Genomic DNA, 12554 nt, shown 5'->3' on the forward strand with positions numbered 1-12554 from the left:
AGCTTGAAGCTCCAACGGTACATGAATAATTAATTAAACTCTTTAGTTACATTATCCACTATCCATTAACTGTCAGGCACTTCACTAAAGACTGATAGCTGCACTCTTTGCACTACACATATATTTTTGTGTCCATTGCATATACCCAATCAATAGTACAATGACCCTTCACAAATTGCTCGTAAGAAAAGCTGGGCTAAATTACCGTTTTACCCCTATAGTTACATCTAACTCCTTAAGTACCACTGATTCCTCTAATGAATAATAGATCGTAGTTCTACTATGACTAAGCCTCTCATGAGCTAGGAGAGGGTATGGCGCCACATTGTTCATAACCTAGAATCAACCCTTTAGGGAGTAATTTACCTGCTGGCCCAGAATCAAAATGAGAATTATAAATAATGAAAAAAATTAATGGCCCGAAAAGCAATGGATGATGCTGAGAAATAGAAGCGAACTTAAATTACTGATTTGGGAAGAAGAAGAAGTCCACCATGGTGTTGGAATGTATCAACAACAGTGGAAGCACAAAGATCATTTAAGCACCCAAATCCACTAATTTTGGCAAAATATAAAGCATGATTTTGCAGAAGCAAGTGAGTTTCAAGACATACCTCTTGTAGAACTTCTTCAAAGCTCCTTCACCAGCTGCTATATTCTCCAAATCTTGTTGTAAACCACCTCAAGATCTTCCCCACTATTTTCTTGGTGCTCTAGATTGAGTTGTGGGATTCAAAACAAGCTTGAATCAAGGGTAGAAGGAGAAATGCTCACTGCAGAAAATCAGCTAAAGAACTCTTTCTTCAAACCAATTTTTCTCTCAAAATCTTTATAGATTGCATGCCCGATTTTTACTCCAATCTTTTCATTATATTGCAGATCAACATACAAAAAAAAGAGTTGCATGAGTGGCAGCTCATGCTTGGAGAAGACAAGGCAAAGATATTGCTTCTTGTGTGAGCTACTTCAAAAGATGGATAATGGAAAATCCTCATTTTCCATTTAAGTGTTTTGTTTTCTTTGACTTTTTCAATTTTATCTCAAAAAATCAAATTTTGATTTTATTAAATCTATTTTGATTTTAAAATGAAAATTTTAATTAATTTCATAAATTAATTATTAAATAAAACTTAATTAATTTAATATCAAATATTAAATTAATTTTAACACATATCCATCTTTATATATTTAAATCATATTTAAATATATAAATTCTCCTATTCCGTTTAATTCTAAAATTAAACATATAATTATATCTTATATAATTACTAATTCTCTTAATTCTAATTTGAACGTTTCAAATTAACGTATCACACTATTCTAGAGCTAGTCCATTACGAGCTAATAGGGGGACGTCGCAGACCTACAGATCATGGGCTCCACTGATCTGAGATTAATTGACTAAACTCATTAGACCAAATTAATCTCCACTGCTTAATTAATGGGTCACTCCACTAAAGCCCATAGTTGCACTCCCCTCACTGTAGATATATTATCTCCACATGATTTAACCATAATCAGCAAGTCGATCTTTCACAGGATGTTCGTAATAACGGTTGGGTCAAATATCTGTTTTACCCCTGAGATTACATCTTATTCCTCAAGTCCCTACTGATCCTCTAATGAATAACTGGTATGTGATCCAATCACTAAACCAAATTCTCTTAGTCTGGTGAGAGGGTGGGGCCCCTTGTTCAAGACCTGGATTCAGTACTTGAGAGAACAATCATTCTCCTATCCCTAAATCGGGTAGATGTGAACTCGGTCTTGTACCCTATGTCCCTAGCTATCTATCCGGTCTAACCCCTGAAATGGGAGTCTTATTGAGTTGGTGTTGTTGAGCCAATCCTTAGCTATGCAAATCTAAGGGCAATCCCGAATAAATAGGAGTTCATAGTTAGCTCAGGATTAAGATCGAGTTACCTAGGTCATCTAGGTGAAATAGTCAGTCTTAAACAAAAAAACAGTGTATAAAGTAAGAGTGACTTATTTCTTGGTCCTGATGTTATGCAAACTCATTACATAGGACGCCCACACTCCTTATGTCATAACATGTACGAATTAGGATCACATCGTCTGTAGCACTTTATAACTCTTTGTAACAACTACAGAGTAGGTTGCATCCAATGGTGTTACCAGAATAAGATACCCAATCTCATTCATGTATCATAGATCATTTTGACTATTTACTCGAACCCGATCCACTCTTACGTCTCCACATAAAGTTCAAGTACTCATACAATAGTCATAGGCCTTAATTTATTGGATTTAGACCTTCATACAATTTATGAGATTAATAACAAATGTATTGATAATAGAAAATGTTTATCATTTTACAAACTACAAGTTTTCAGGACATAAAACCCAACAAATAATAATTGGCGAATGAGAAGACTATATAGCAACGTCAGACTGTATATGAATAATTTTGGACATAATTGTTATGTAGTCTATCTAATATATAAGAATAAAATTAATGATTGAAAATTAATATATTAATGATTATTATTATTAGATATTTTATGACTTATTTTTATATACATGTAGATATTTTTAATTTTTTCTTTTTCTTTTCTTTTCTTTTTTTTTTTTGAAAAAATATATTATCTATATTACTTTAAAATACTCCATTAAAAACATTGAAAACACTATTTACATTGGTAAACTAAAAACATATTTAATTAACTTTTTAAAAATAATTTTGAATATTAACATTAACATGAAAGTTTAAAAAATAATAATAATCCTATTAGATTGATAAGATTAAAAAATATTAATAAAAGAAGTACAAATACAACTAATAGTAATATTAACATAAAACAAATTTTAAAACATATGCGGAAAAATAGCTAATATATGCATTTCGAATTTCTCTTTAAACCATGTTTTTATTTTTCATTGATGTTTACGGATCAAAGCACTTAGATTGAATGACATCTATTGACACACAACACAAGTTTACAATTTTTATACGCTTAGACACCAAGTACATGCCAGATATTTTGTGTTATATCAATATGTGAATATCAATTTATGAAGAGAATCATAGAATGAAAAAATTATTGTATATTAGTAATATGAGAAAGCTCCTTAGTATATATGTGAAAAATTAATTGAGATTTTACTGATTTTGGAATGCCAAAAATATTAAAGATATAGCTTTCTAAACAATGTGATGATACAAAAATAGTAATATTAGAAATTGTAACTCTTTATATGAAAAAATTAGAAAAATTATTTCAAATGGTAAAACTGTTGAAAATATATACAAGATATAGCAAAATTTTAGAATATCAATGATAAGCGTTGATAGACACTGATAAACTTCTATCAATGTCTATCATTCTATCATTGTCTATCAACATCTATCATTCTATCAATGCTATTTTTTAAATATTTTAGTTCATTTTTCTATATTTAAAAACAACCCAAAAAATTAATTAACAATCATATCACAATGATAAAACTAAAAACTTTCTAAATGTTACATTGAAACAATTGTAACAAACAATAACTATTATAAAATAACTTGAAAAATCTTTTAAAAAGTTGATACCTATCATGGAGAATATTTTGTTGAAGTATCTTTTTTCCTTTTTGGTACTTAACACTACTTTGTATTTATACAACTATTAGAAATTTCAAGAAAATGATTGAGATATGAAAAGAGAGAAATTAAGAGGAAGAGACTCGAGCTTTGAAAGAAAATGTGTAAAGATTAGCTAGTTGATCAAGAATTTGTTACATTAGTAAAATTCCATTAGTAAAAATGTATAGTCTAAGAATCAATGTACCAATTAAAGCCAAACTTTCAACATTCTAGTTTTTCATATTCCAACTTAGAAAATTTTGATAATATATAATCTACTTTTTTTTTTTTTTTAATGTAAACAAATTTTAAATTTAAAATAAGATTTCGGTAATTATAACCTTCATCAAGAAGATCAAAAGCTTGAGGAATAACATATTAGAAGTTATTTCATGACTGTGGGGTTTAATATCTTGAATGGGGTATAAATAGTAGTGGATGAGTTTTAATTTATTTTTTTCCAGTAATTTAAATGAAATAAGTTTAAGTGTGTGATTAGTGGATTTGTGACGTTTAAGGTTTATGTAGCCATTATCAAAATAGTAAGGGTAGAATTGTCAAAAAGAATTTTTTGGCCCATGCAGATTTCGAACCTGCGACCTTCGCGTTATTAGCACGACGCTCTAACCAACTGAGCTAATAGGCCATGTTGGAGGTGCAATTATTTTTATATTTAACTATATTAAATATCCAATCACTTTTTTTAAAAAAAATACTATCACTTTTTTTAAACAAATAACGTTCTGTGTGATATAATTTAGGTGCATATAAACTAGATTTGAGATTTAATGAAGGTATCAAGTCAAATTTGTACCATTGCAAATATAGAGACGAAAATTGAATATAATCTAAAAATAATTTAATCTATTTTATTCTTCAAATTTAGATCTCATAATTTTATATCGGAAGAAGTTAGTTCATATTTGAATGTTTTTGACAATATTTTTCAATAATAAAAATAATCAAGTGATAATGTAGAGATATACAATAGATGATCTTAGATTAATCAAATTTATAAGTTAGAATTTTAAAGATTAAGATTGAAGTCTTCTTAGTAAGTTTCACTATGGTTTTGGCATCTCTCTAAAGATGGGTCCTATGAATGTTAAATGTGGAACAAATTTGCTCTTTAGCATCATTGTAGTTTTTTTAGGCAACGTGAGGAAATCACAGCCTAACCTCACTCATCAAGAATGGTTAAGAGAATATTATCTGGAAAAGAATCTTTTCAAATCAAATGATGACCTTAAGAGGATGTTAAAGTCACAAAAGGATGAGTGACTTTATTTTTCTCACGAGGAACATGATAGAATTGAAGGACATTAATAAAGTTTCCCACAAAAATAATGTCCTCGAGAAATAAATGGATATCAGAGAGGAAGCAACCACCTTATTAGTGATATTAATTACCACAGCGGATCAGACTCAACCACTAAAGATGGATTGGTCCCACACCATTTTCCTGCTCGATTGTTTTTACGCCTTCCAAAAGAGCCTCAACTTCTAGAAGATTAATTCCCCTTTCCTCTAAGTAAACATGTAACCACAAAAAAGCGCTAACTTGAATGATCACGCACAATTCAGTCCAGCCCTCTTCTACCCTTCTTGCACGATCATGCCACATCAACATTGAGCTTCCTATTAAGTTGGTTTTCCAAAATCCATTTTAGCAATTTTTCTTGCCTCAAATAAAAATTTAACCAATGACTTCATTTAAGTTCAATAACATATAAGCGAGGAATAGAACCTATAACATCTTGCCTAATGGTACACATTTTAATCAGTAACGATAAACTCAAAATCAAGTCAAACAATTCACCCATGCTTTTAAATGAACAATTAAGACTGTGTTTGGAATACCTTTTCAAGTGATCAAATTAAAAACTAAGTTATTTTGAAAAGAATTCATGTATTTGGCAACTACCTAAACCAAATTTTGAAAAAAAAATGAGTTTAAAGATAAACACTTGAAATCAATTTTTAGAAAAATGAATTTGAGTGTTTAATGGTTGTTCACACGAGATTTCTGAAGAAACTTGTTTCATAGAGTTGAACTTGGTTTTTGTATTTATTTCAGTATAGCGAATACAATCTCTAATACATAATCCTTTGGTTTTTTTTTAAAAAAAAAAAACTATAATCTTTAAGTTGGTTGTTCTTCTTGAATGATCAATTTTTGGGCTTTTTAATCTTCTTGGATGATCGGCCTTTGGACTTGATGACCTTCTTTGATGATCAACCTTTGGGCTTGATGATCTTCTTGGAGGATCAATGTTCACACGAGGCTTCCAAAGGAACGTATTTCATGGAGCTAAACTTGTGTTGATGTAGATTTGATGCAGACGGTTTGATCTCTTATACTTGATCCTCTGATTCTCCCTTGGTTGAATGCATATGCTTGATGTATGGAAGCAGATCGTGTGGATGTTCTTGAAGTTGGAGTCTTGGAAGAATGCTTATATCTCCAACGGACTTCAATTTCAAGTGTTGTCAGCTTCAAGAGTCAAGGAGTCTTCTGATTGCAGGAGTTCACAACTTACTCAAGATTCAGGTCATGTCACCTATGGTCATCTTAGTGAAATGTAAGTCTCTATTATTAACGGCATTATATAAAAAGACTAATCATTTCGTGGTCTGGTCTTATACAAATTTTTTGTATAGGATACCTCCGCTCGCATGTCTCCACATGAATGATTAGGATTAGATCATTTGTAGCACTTTACAAAACTTATAACACCTACAAAGTGGGTCGTATACATTGTGTCACCAGGATAAGGTACCCAGCCTTATCATCTACTACAAACCATTTAAGTTATTATTTAAACAAGATCCACTTATATATCTCTACATGCTTGTTTAAATTACATGAAATAACCTCGAATCTTAGTTTATTGGATTGAGTATATGCGTATAAAATAACACTTATTTTATTATACAATGAGATTACAAGGACATTTAGGTCACCATTCCCAACACTTTGTGGGTTTGGGCTTGGTTGGTTCATGGACCTGACCCTTGAACCCAACTAATTGAATTTGGGCCTTATTTGACATTTAGGTCAAATTAAGCATATTCTTGGGCTCAATTTCACTTTGGCCAAAATTTTAATATCTAATTGGACCAAAATAATTAAATCGATCTAACAGTCATGATGAAAACACGTGATATCATCGAGTTTCACCTATTTATGTCTTCAAATTCAATTTGGGACACATGATTCAATTTGGGACACATGTCAACTTTTTTAATTAGTCTCAACTTCAATTATTTGTGATTTCATCATCAATTTGGTAAGTGACGTGGCAATTTATGATTGGTCTAAATTTTCTGATTCAACAAATGCCCTTTTTCGAGATTTATAAACATGTATGGGTGGGTGGATCTCGAAAAAGATAAAGTTGGAATCAAAATGTAAGCTATATGTTTTTGACCTTGACTACGTTTGATGTGTCAATTTAATTAAACTATGAATTTAGCACATAAGTTTGATTTGAATTTTGTGAATATTTGATACACCTTTTTTATGTCAACTTATCAAAACGTGAATTTAGGTCAAAGTTTTGATTTTCTATTTTGACATAATTCTTGATCTCAATATAAGTAGAATTTAAGCTCTATATAAATCAAAGTTGAATTTCGAGTAGAATTGAATCTATACGCAAGATGCTTGGCTTGAATTTTGGAATAAAATGTGAAGATAAAATTTGAATTTCACCCGATTTTACTTTGGAATAAAATTTTGGATTATACCCCCAGTCAAAATTTGAGATAAGTTGAAGGTATCCCTAATTTAACTTGACTTGGAGATAAAAGTCTAAGAATTGAATGTCGAATAAATTTTGGAATATGATCAAACTTTAACTTTATATAAAATTTGAGGCTCTACTCATAATTTAATTTTCTTTGAGGAAAAACTTGAATGATTTGAATTTTTAGTTAAAAATTTGATATAATTTGAAACAAGATCAATTTTTTTTAATTTGAGATTAATTTATGGACTTCATCCATACCTTAATTTGACTTGGGGATAAAAATCCAAACTTGATAATTTGATTTTGAGATAAAATTTGGAATATGGCCATTTGGGTTGAGAAAAATTTGAGGTTTTATCCACAATTTAACGTGTGAATAAGAACCTAAGTTTTGATGTTTTGAATTTGGGATAAAATTTAAAATATGTCCGAGTTTAAATTTGAAACCCCACCATTTAGTTTGGTTTGAAGATAAGAAGCTCAACTTGGATTATTTGAGTTTAGGATAAAATTTGAGATATGTTGGATTTAAATTCTGCCCATTGAAGCAAATGTATTGAATTCGCGAGATTCATAATTTTTTCTCTATATATAAATAGAGAGAGAGAGGTTTAGTGATCAAAGTCTCCAACATTTTACTGCCACTATCAAAGGATGAATGGGCTAACTTCGTAGAAGAATTAAGAGAGATTTTCTCGGCCCATGAGTTTAATGTGAGTCTTCATTTATTGGAACATTATCGGTCTCCATGAAAGATGTGAGTCTATTGTTGGAACGCCTTGCATTGAAAAGCCATCACAAATTTTCAACAATGTAAGCCCCTCACCATTAATCTGTCCAATTCGAGGGTCTATGCCGAGGAGGAAGTTGTTGCACTGAAAGATTTTGCTTCTGTTCTTTTGCCAGTGTGCTGATGGTGGTTGAATACTTGATTCAACCAACGGGAGCTTCGTGGCCAGAAAAATATGCCCATCGATGTCGGATCGGGTCACCGGCATTCTTTGTCTACGTCGTCAAAACTTGGAGAATATGGTTATCAAAACATGAATATTATTAATTGATACGTGCAATGAAAATGAATTTTAGAGCATCGTGCTTGAGTTGAATAGACGGTTATCCAAACATTTCACGTAACGAGTCCATGATCTCACGTGCAGTGATCATGTTCTCATGTTTCTTAGCCAAAACTTCAGATAAGCCAACTAAGATATATGCTCTTGCCTTTTCATTTTTCCTAACCCACGGCTCATGTCAATCACGAGCATTTTGAGGCTCATTAGTTGCGGTGGCTTGAAGACACTCCTCAACAAGGACAAATCTAAGGTTATCAATGACAATGATAGTATTAACCGTGTTCTTCCAGGTTATATAGTTTTTACCATTCAATTTTTCAGCACGAAGCAAGTTAATAAGAGCGCTTGTCATTTTTCCAATTCTTGAAACTAAATAAATTATTTATATTAGATACTTTGCACTACTCATTTAAACCAATAAAATTTTAGCAAAAATTATTGTACCCTAAAATATATTTAATTTCGCAACGATGCTTTAGTGAAGTAGAATAAAAGTCATTGACGGGTGACTAGTCATTCCTTCACTGAATTGAGACACTTGCAACTAATCATTAGACCAGAATAACTCTTATTTCTATAACAATCAATCACCATCACTTTGCTCAAAATATTATTAACTTGTTTAACAATTTCTAATAGGTGTAACCCTCCACTCTAGGGAAAATTTATTTTATATAAGATATAATTTACAATTAATTAATTAATTAATTATTTTGGAGAGTATATTTTATATTATCATGAAAGTGTTTTTAAAAAGTTGATTAATATGATTAATCAAAATTAGGTGTTAAAGTAAATTTAATATGTGATATTAAATTATTTATTTTAGTTAATCAAATTGTTTTAATTAAATAATTTCTAAAATTTGAAAAATGTATTTCATTTTTTTAATAAAAAATTAGTTAGTGAGAAAATCCAATTAATAAAAAATTAGTTGTTGAATTTTCCTACTAACTAAGTGGATTATGAAGTGTTTCATATTAAGCTTGACATCTATTTTGTTCGTGCTAATGGAGTTTGAGGTGGAGGCCATGCAAGAAAGGTTTTTGCATGTATTTTGTTTATAAATAGATTTTGATTTTCAAAAATTAAAAAAAAAAACTAATGATTCTTTAATTATTCCACCTTTTATTCTTCTACAAACTCTCTTTGACTCTCCAAATTTAATTAGTGAAATTCCCTATCTTTCACTAATAATTTGGTCCCACAATCATATTCTTCAATCGGAGAATTGCAAGGATTTATCGTTGATGGTGTCGATTGCTCACAGAGATGATGTTTATCATGGAAACTACAAAAGTTGTATCTTTAACTCTCTTTGTATGCTTAATCCTTAGTTAGTTATTTGTAATTACAGTGTTATGATCCATTGCTTCCGTTGTGCATGCTTCTATTTTCCAACAGAAATCACTCCATTTGTATTGGGATTGGAATTTACCTACATAATAGACAATTTAAGCAAAGAATTGAAGCATAATTGAGGAAATTAGTACTATTAAGATAGCTCTTTACAAGACTTTTTTGTATCGTATTTATATTTGATTTCCAATTCAAATAACCCTCACCATTGAACTTATCGAAAGCTAGGAGTTGAATTATTGAGTTTGACATGTTGAAACATAAACAAATTCTATTAGAAAATTGCATTTTTAATCCAATTTTAGGAAAAGTAATAAAGTACCCAGATTTCTTTATTTATTTGTAACAATACTTTAGTGAATTAGAATAGTTGCTACCAAAGGGTAGTCAAATACTAACTCCAGAATAATTCTTTATTCTATTAGTTATTTAGTTATTCTTTTCGGTCAGGAACTTACTAACACTTAGTAATTCTTGTATGTATGACCCTCCATTTTCAGATTTCATAGAACGGTATGGACATGCCCCAAATTGAAACACATTGTTAAAGATGAAACTATGAAATCCTATTCATTTATAAAGTTTGAGTTGTTTCATAACCTATGTTACAACTCTCCAAGGGGATAGCCATGAAAAAGGACTGCTAATGCTGCCTAAAAACAACAACAAACGCAACATAAGAATCTCACGGTTCAAACTAATGGAAGAAACCGTAGGATATGTTGACACATTTCCTGCACCCACTTACTATGAACTACTTCCCTTATTCTCCTTGTTATTGACCCATGCAAACACTTTTCGAATGGAATAGTCGCGGTAAAAGTAACACGAAACCAAGCATGGATCTTACGGTGTGAACTCTTAGGAACTCGAGAGCTAAAAATAATATATTGTATATATTATTAATCTTTTACTGAAGTGTTCTAATCATTTAGGTATATTCTTTTTACTTAGGTATATTCCGGCTATTAAAACAACCTAAGTCTAGGTAATTTTCCAAGTATAACGATTATATTTGGAATTAACCTACGATGTCTAAGTGACAAACCAGTTTTAATCCTCACATCACTCACATATGCTTATAAAACTGGGTTAACAACGCTCAATTATTCGGCCATAATCTTCAGGTAGAAGGTGTTCTGTAGACCGTCAACATAAGTATCTACAGCCTTAAACAAGATTATATGAAAGTGGTTATTCATCATCTTCCTCTTTCTCTAGAGTTTTATAGAGGAATTAGTGAAAAACTAATCTACACACAAAATCTCTCTAAGAAAAGTTTTCAGGATACCACAACTCTTTCTCTTACATACTCTATCCATCTCTTCCAAATTACCAAGAGCCCACATCTCCTTGGATTCTCATCTTAGAGAATATAGAGGACTCCAATTGGTGGTGCTTCATTTTGGTTTACGTTTTTTATCGTGTGTGAAACCCGGCTTTTTCCTACTTAAGCAGGTAATTAAGGGAATTAACTAAGAGAAAGTTAAATCCTATATTGAAGAGAAGGAAATTTCTAAGTGTTGAATATATTTTCCTTGAGTAGGTTAAAGATAAGCCTTAACTAGTGAAAATTTGGCTAAGTGTAAATTCAAAAGAAGCCATGTGTTGAGTGTTAGGAAACATTAAACGCGTGAGGTGAGGTTGAGTAAGTAGAGGTTTAAAAGGGATTAAGCATTGAAGCAAAGGCAACCATGCGTTTATGAGGTTGGACGCAATGTAGCCGAAGTATTGGCATGAGGCATTGCTAAGAGTTGCTCATGCATTGAGTTCATATGAGCGAGAGTGGAGAGAGCGAGAGAAGCTTGAGCGCAAGGTGCTAGGAAGACGATCGTATAGTGTTGGGACGACACTGAGGGATGCGCTAGGCGATCGTATAACTACACACGACGTTAAGCAATGTGAAGAGATGTGCTACACGATCGAGCTAAACGTTAGGCGTTAAGCACTACACGATCAGTATGGGCACTAAACGATAAGCATAAAAGCTAAACGATAGCGCTATGCGATAGCACTATACGATAACGCTATACGATGAGCATGAGTGCTACACGATAGGTAGAATGCTAAACGATGGGTGTTACACAATAGATGCAGGCGCTGGGCGATGACGCTACACGATAGGAAGATGCGTTAGATGGTAAGGTGTCAGCACTACACGATGGAGCTCAACGATGGCCGTGTCAGCTAAGCGATAGGCTACGCGTGAGATCGTTGAGAGCGAGATGTTTTACTAAACGATTTAGCTACACAATAGGGCGTTGGTGCTATACGATGGACGCAGGCACTAAACGATTATAGCAAAAGATTCATTAGACGATGGAGCTAAGCGATTATGTGCAAGAGCTGCACGATGGACTAAATTATGGAGAGGTGTTGACGCTTGCGTTACGCAAGGCTGATGTTCACTCGGACAAATGGCTATACCGAGAGGTGGTTGAACTTGAGTTAGTAGGGAGCTGGACGAATAAACTTTCATGCAAAGGAAGTCTTATGCATGAGGAAGTCAACTCACGTAGGTGTGTGATATGAAAATAGGTGAATGGCATGGAAGTAGGTGGTGGCAAAGCATGGTGCAAACAGTTCAAGAGTAGGAGGTGTCATGCATTAGAAGACTTAAGAGATGGGAAAGTTCATTTCCTTTAAGTTATAAATACCACCACAAGAGATCTCTTCAGTACATAACTCAAAATCCTCTTGAATTATAATAAGAAGAGTGTTTAAGAGCAGTTTCAGAGATAACCATGCGTAGATCAAGAAGTTCCAAGAGGAGGAGATGCT

The 12554-nt window shown here is 32.0% G+C and overlaps 1 non-coding gene across 1 annotated transcript; it reads right to left on the reverse strand.

Annotated features, from left to right (window-relative positions):
• Positions 1 to 4161: 4161 nt before the first annotated feature.
• Positions 4162 to 4235, reverse strand: TRNAI-AAU (transfer RNA isoleucine (anticodon AAU)). The gene has a single exon. It is a non-coding gene; the product is annotated as a tRNA-Ile (tRNA).
• Between the last annotated feature and the right edge of the window lie 8319 nt (positions 4236 to 12554).

This window comes from Benincasa hispida, chromosome 11, assembly GCF_027475165.1.
Source record: "Benincasa hispida cultivar pf3 chromosome 11, pf3_genome.v1.1, whole genome shotgun sequence".
Classification (NCBI taxonomy): domain Eukaryota; kingdom Viridiplantae; phylum Streptophyta; class Magnoliopsida; order Cucurbitales; family Cucurbitaceae; genus Benincasa; species Benincasa hispida.